The 7491-nt window shown below is 33.3% G+C and overlaps 1 protein-coding gene across 1 annotated transcript in view; it reads left to right on the top strand.

Moving 5' to 3' along the window:
• LOC149905023 (acetylcholinesterase-like) overlaps positions 1-7491 on the top strand; it is a 58958-nt gene continuing 51467 nt past the window's right edge. Inside the window, exon 1 of the mRNA XM_090106145.1 lies at positions 1-153. The gene's annotated coding sequence lies outside the window, so the exon portion shown is untranslated. The remainder of the gene's footprint in view (positions 154-7491) is intronic.

Raw genomic sequence — 7491 nt, 5'->3', positions numbered from 1 at the left:
AGCTGAATCACATCGTGTCGGTTGTCCTGGGTGACTAGTTCACATAATATTCTTAAAACGCGAGTGTTGCAAGTGAATTACGATTTAAGTTTACCCCAGATTAAAGGTCATCCTGCAGGAGTTGTCCACCTGTTGTTTTTTATATTTGGCACGGTATGTATTTATTAATTATAGATTTGTATACTTATGTCATATTTATTTGTTTATTTGATATGTAAATAAATATTGATGGAGCGTAACCAATGTCCTTATAATATTTTTAAAATAGCTTTGCTCTATAAAATGTCATATTATTATCATCACAATTTGATTAAATAATATTTTGATAGAATAAAAGCTCCACTTGCATGCAAATTGCATTTTTTTGTAAAGTTTGTTATTTTGTTTAAAAAATATATCCTAATTAATTTATAGCGATAGAAAAAACAATTGACGATCAAATCCGTATAAAACATTGAAAAACAAATTCAAATGCAATCAGTTATCTCGATTGCGTCCGATAAAAGTCATTCACTTGTCACAAAATGCTATAAACAACTAGAAATAGTCATATTTTGTTTTCCAACGGCAATTGATATATCCTGCACAGTCGAGAGCTGCTATGGGGCGGCGGAAGCGTCGGATTCATTCAAATAATTCAATTAAATCTCGCAGTGAGCAGAGGGCAACCAGTTTCACAGCTGCAAATCAAAATAGGGACGCGATCTGTCAACGATATGAATATTTTCAAATATATTTTTTACACGAAATACAATTTTTAATCAGATTATTATTATATAGAGACGCCATTTGTGCGTAGAGATTATAATGATATATAAATATGTCATTTGGAGTTTTAGCGTCTTGACTGTCAAATTGACATTACACGCATATCGGTCCACCATGTTTTTTATTGATCTGCGATTGAAATTGATATGTAGAGTTACTCTGAGTCGTTATGGGTAGTATGGTTTGAAAGTGAGGATCCTTCTAAAAAGATCAGCAACGCATTTATTTGTTCCATAATATAATAAAGACGCGTACACTTATAAGAAAAACAATATTCAAATGTCCAAGTAATATAGGTACAGTACTCGCAGCTCATCTCTACATTTCCGTTTTACTTAAAAAAATAGCAAACATTTTACCGTATTAATTTATCGACGTCCGTACAACCCTAGTCATTATGCAAATAATGACACTCCAATTCAAAGCGTCGCTCGGATAATTTTTTCATATTAAATCATATTTCCTTAACGCCCTGTATATTTTCAATTCTGTAACATCATGTACTTCTCTTTCCCTATCCTACCTTCTCATCAAAACCCATTTACGAGTCGTATAACGTCATGAATGCTTAATAGTTTCGTATTTGAGCTGTCAGTATCAGGTTATATGCCAATCTATGCTAATATTGTTTCTATAGTATCATTGAAAATTGAACATATAACATTTTTAAACTATAGTAGTTTTTTCACAGGAATTGAATAATGATAATATTTCTATCTATGATATAAATCGGGTGTATAACAATATTTCTCCTTTTTAATATGTTCCAATAAATCATGCATAGGGATAACGTCTATAACGTCATGAGCAGACTGCAGCTGCTGTTATCCCACGACATATTAAAACTCTCTATATTGACTGCACGTTGGACGTATGTGAAGTGTTCCAAAAGAATTGCCTTTCCTCCTGCTGGTATAAGTCTGGTACAGAATAAGTTCAAATATTTGCAACAGAAGATTAAATTCGTAAAAAAAGGAAAAGAAAATGAAACAAAACTTTACCTAATAATATCTTAGTGGGACTAAAATTTGATTGCAATTATATTACAATGTTGAGCAGCTAGGTATATTTGTTTACAACTTGACCTTCACATTGCTCCAGAAGTTTTCATATAAATGAATAATAATATGTGATATCCTTCTTATTTCTTGATTAATCGTAGGACGAAGTAATTCGCTCAAATATGTGTAGCATAGTGGACCTTCGGAATGAATGGAATGCATTTATTCCTTAACTAGATTTCCGCCCGCGGCTTCGCCCGCATTTTCAAAGGAAAACCCGCATAGTTCCCGTTCCCGTGAGATTTCCGGGATAAAACCTATCCTATGTGTTAATCCAAGTTACCCTCTATATGTGTGCTAAATTTCATTGTAATCGGTTCAGTAGTTTTTACGTGAAAGAGTAACAAACATCCATACATCCATACATCCATACAAACTTTCGCCTTTATAATAGTATTAAGATTAAGATGGAATGTTAGATTAAAATGTTTCCTTCATTATTGACTCTAATGTATTGGGATAATATAAATTGGTATGGGGATGTAGAGTAATAGAGCATATTATAGAGTATTGACGCTAATGTATTTCGATAATAGAAATTGTTATTGGGCCTTCTACATGTAGAGAAATAGAGCATATCATAGAGCTGCTTATATAATTATCCCAAATGAGTATAGGGTGTCTCTACATTTCTTGTACTTCTTGTTTTTTTTTATATTTTCAGCAACCACTAATGATCTGTTGTCTGATCAGTACTAGGTTACATGAAAATTGATAGCTTATATCTGAAATGAGAATTATACTGTCCTGCAGTTTTATAAATTGCAGCTATGCATGAAAAATGTGAAACACTTTCTGCCGGATAAACGATTTTAAAAATAAGTTAACTAGATTGTACGTTACAAACATTATTCGGGTTAAAAATGCAGGATTTATGATTTTGGACTCTTGCTTCGCTGTTCCATTTTTGTTTTTATTTGATGTTGCAATATACATTACATTAGGTATGGTATGTATTATAAAGAGGAAAAGTTTGTAATTATGTATGTATGTATGGTTTTCACGCATAAACCTCTCAACCGATTTTGATGAAATTTGGCACAGACAATCTTTACAAACCCTGAGGAAGAACATAGGCTACCTTTTATTGCGAAATATGTACCACGGGCGAAGGCGGGGCGGACCGCTAGTGTTATATATAACAAAATACTTTATTTATTATATAAGATATTAAATTATATCTCATACATTACAAATGTCATTTTATTAAGTCTCAAAAGCTTCTACTAAAAAAATGGCGGAATATTAAATATGATTTTAATCAAATAATTCTTATGATTTCGTGACCTTTTCCACAATAATTATAATCTTAACGGGCAGTAATATGCTTGGTGAGAGCTATTGTTGAACATAATTAGGGTAATTTCTATCTTATTTTAGTCTTGACCACAGTCGTACTTATCGCAAACAGGATCACTTTAATACGAAAATTAATTATCTAAATATAATCAAACAACACACTTTCTTACAGAAAATGGCATCTCAAATATAACACAATAAGCTTTTACGTTAACAAGCTCGACAAGACATCAAAATTAACTAATATTGAATCTACACTATTTTATTTTTAGACTTTATTATATTTTAAATATGTTGAATCTATACTAATATTATAAATGCGAAAGTAACTCTGTCTATCTGTCTGTTACTCAATCACGCCTAAACTACTGAACCAATTTGCATGAAATTTGGTACGGAGATATTTTGATACCCGAGAAAGGACATAGGCTACCTTTTATTGCGAAACATGTACCACGGGCGAAGCCGGGGCGGACCGCTAGTATTATTATAAAATAAGAGAGAAACATTAATAATTACAATTGTTACTGATCAAGTAAGGATATGAAGACTGTGTAAACGTCTTATAAAAAAAGCGTGTGTGGCGAGCATACGTGTCAGAAGTGAAACTTCTTTGGGAAGATTCAATGATACCAAAATCGTCGCATGACGTGAAAGTTCGTATAAAAAATTAAACCATGGTTAATTCAAAGTCACTTTAAAATCCATAACAAAACCAAAGTAAACATCATAATAATTTAAGTTAAAACTGCGACATTATGTACTGAGCTACTAATTATATGAGGCACTTATACTGCTATGATTTAACAAAAGGTGAGGCGGTTCGCTTGAGCGCCTTTCACGGGATTTAATTTTTCCCTTATTTTCCTTTTGTTGCTACGGAAAATATATAATAGGAAAATAAACAAATTTGAGGTGTGATGATATTTTGTTAGGAAATTGTTTAACTGATTTTATACTTTGAATAATGTTTTCAAAATTGTTATGTAAGTAGATACTTACTATGTATTAAATATGTACCTATTAGCTTTCTTACCGCGACTTTGCTCGTACTTTATCATGCAACAGCTATTTTCCGTGTAAACTAAGATTCTTATTACCCCACCCACATTATTTATTTTCACTACAAGTATCACATACTTTATTTTTTCACAGTATTTCATACAGATAGATAGTAATTGTGAAGCTGTTGTAATTTTTTTTTATTCTAAGAAATTATAGAAGAAGAATATTTTATTTTCAAATACAACAGCCCTTGCAAAAGAAAAACAACATAGTTAACCAAAAATAACACCTCAAAAATGAGGTTAAAATTCCATCCCACACTGAAACAGCTCTCGTTTTACATTAAGAATTTCTCTTTAATCCCATTTCACGAATGCTCGCGGCGTGTTGACATAATTGTTATGATGCCACATATAACAGCTAAATCATTTTGGCTTCACACATATTATAATACTCGATAAAGCCACAATATACAGATACAAACAGTAGGGAAACTTCATAGAACACGTTCGAAATGGCTCACGCACACAAGCAAGCATGTTTACGAGAATCGTAAGGGCACTCGTAATCGCACAATCGACAGATATAAGAATACCCTTACGAATCTTGTAAACACGCTTACTTGTGTGCGTGAGCCATTTCGAACGTGTTGTATGAAGTTTCCCTGCTGGTTGTATCTGTATATTGTGATAAGCCCTAGGGTTCGTGAAAACTCATAAATCATTGTTAATTTCCCTCTGAGGACAGTCACTACCCTTCAACCGTGTACTGAATATTTATTTACAACTTGGCTTTAGTGCCATATCACACTAGCGGATTGCGAGCGGTTTCAAAGCGGAGCGGGTGCGCAACGAATACGTTGCGGGCGCGCAACGAACACGCCGCGGTTGCGCAGCGAATTCGTTGCGGACGCGTCATTTTGTATACTCTCGCACAAAAGCCAGCCCTTCCGCCTTGCCTAACTTCCATTCAATATTTCCATCGTTTCTGTAGCACTCAATTTTTTAACCGTACTGTGGAAATGCACTTACTTAACAGTTAACTAAAGATGTAATAACAAATGGAGTTGTTAAAAAAAGGTGCTATAAAATTGAATTACTAGGACTTTTAGAATGTACCATACATTCCAAAAGTATGTAACGACTGACCAGTATAATCTCTCCCATAGCAACGTATGTTATAAAGAGATTTTGTGAACCTAATTATGAGCAAAGTGATAGTGAGTTGCTGGTTGCTTGATAAAATTTTCTATTCACTGCTATTTATCTAATAATAAGATAGCCCTGTTTTAGTTAAGGAGCTTTAACATTTATTTCACTAATGAACTTTCTTAATGAGCAATTAAGTTATCTGATTGCATTTCGACCAAGATTTAATAGATAAAACAATACCCTAAACATTAACATGTTATGAAACTCGTAAAAAATAATGATCTCATAATTATTATACTATCACAAGTTATAAGTAACAACCAGCACGGATTCCATTTTGTTAATGAGTGTACATGACTGCGACGTAAACGTTGCGCATCTGCCACGCGTCCGCAACGAATTCGCTGCGCAACCGCAACGTATTCGTTGCGCACCCGCTCCGCTTTGAAACCGCTCGCAATCCGCTAGTGTGATATGTCACTAGACTATCACGTTAAGTACGTGTCAAAATTGCTTTACTAATGAATTATTACTGTGATATTTTAATAATTTTATTTACTTATAAGTATTTTCTAATATTTGGTTTTCGTAAGGAATTTATGATTATTATGTTCTGGGTATATTAATAAAAGTAAATAGATTGCATGAATTAGTGGTTATTTAAATTTTACCTGTTGACGTTTTTGGCTAGCTTCTATTCAAAGTAGACCTTTGGTTCAGATGCCGGATATTGCGGTTACAAATTCATTTACAAATTTTACAGCATTTGTTTGATCTAAATAAAAGATTATTTAATATTTAGTAAAGTCTTGAGTTATCTTATCTAATATTTTTAATATTAACAGTTTTTGTTAACAGGCAAAGGGTTTTTATTCCGTATATATGTTTTATACCTAGTCTTATGATCATCCATCACTAAAAGACGATAGGTTAGGAACTATTAAATTACTTCTATTTCACTACCTACTACTATTTTACTACTTCTACTACTATTCTGAAGTTACCTTTTAATTGCAAGTTACTTTTTGTAATCTCATACCCGCATAAAAACTTACTAAAACGTAGGTAGATATTAAATAGATTTTCAATGTCATTATCGACTAGACAACTTTCTTATAGATATTAAGTCTATTTCCACTTAATTATACTTGAATGCTCTCAAGATTCTAGATAATTTTTGAAAGACAACGTGGGTTGAAGTTTGATCGTGAATCGTGATACTTCATAATTATAATGAGCCGTATTGACAATATCAACAATATAATGTGCGGTGTAAAAAATACACATTTTATTATTTAATTTCATTATATTTGAATGTACAGATGAAGCTCTGAAACTTAGGAATATCTTAAAAGATTATTGAAAACTAGTTTTCCGCCCGCGGCTTCGCCCGCTGTGCCTGAAACCTAATTAATTATATATATACCAAAACCTTCCTCTTGAAACACTCTATCTATAAAAAAAAACATCAAAATCCGTTGCGTAGTTTTAAATGTTTAAGCATACATAGGTATTTAGTGATTTGGGAGGGAAGAGCAGGTAAACCACCTTTCCTGTTCTGGAGATGGGCTGCCGCCGAGGGGGTCGCGGAAGAATTCTAACAAATACCCGCGGCCCCATCATTAAAGCGGCTCGACGGAACACAGTGGGGTTTTAGTCGGTAAGAATCCGACATAACCCACGGCTCCTTCCCCGGGGGCCGTGGGTATCTTTGGAAGATTTCCCCACTATAAAAAAAAAAAGGTATTTAGTGATTCCTAAAAGTAAATCAAATTGACAAAGGCTAAATTTTATTTTTTATTATAGCACGGGTCAACCGGGGCGGGTTATAAAGCCTTACAAACTATTTATTCGGAGACTTAATTTCCTGCCTTTGGTTTAAAGGTCAGTGAATAATATTCGTATATACTTATAACTTCAAAGCAATCTAATTTTGACAGGCTTTTGAAGCAATAAGTTAGATATTGAGTAACTTGGTTAATAAAAGCAATCTAAATTTGGACACATACTTAATAATAAAGCTGAAGAGTTTGTTTGTTTGAACGCGCTAATCTCAGGAACTGGTAAGATTTGGAAAATTCTTTCGGTGTTAGATGGATCATTTATCGAGGAAGGCTTATACTACATATCATAACGCGAAGACCAACAGGAGCGGAGCAGTGCGGGTAAAACCGCGGGGCACAGCTAGTGCTTTTATAAGTTGTGTT

This window comes from Colias eurytheme, chromosome 10, assembly GCF_061535395.1.
Source record: "Colias eurytheme isolate Ceu_HAF_F1 chromosome 10, ilColEury1 Martin Lab GWU primary, whole genome shotgun sequence".
Taxonomy (NCBI): Eukaryota; Metazoa; Arthropoda; class Insecta; order Lepidoptera; family Pieridae; genus Colias; species Colias eurytheme.
The sequence above is the reverse complement of the archived record's forward strand: the minus strand, read 5'-3'. Positions and strand labels throughout refer to the sequence as shown.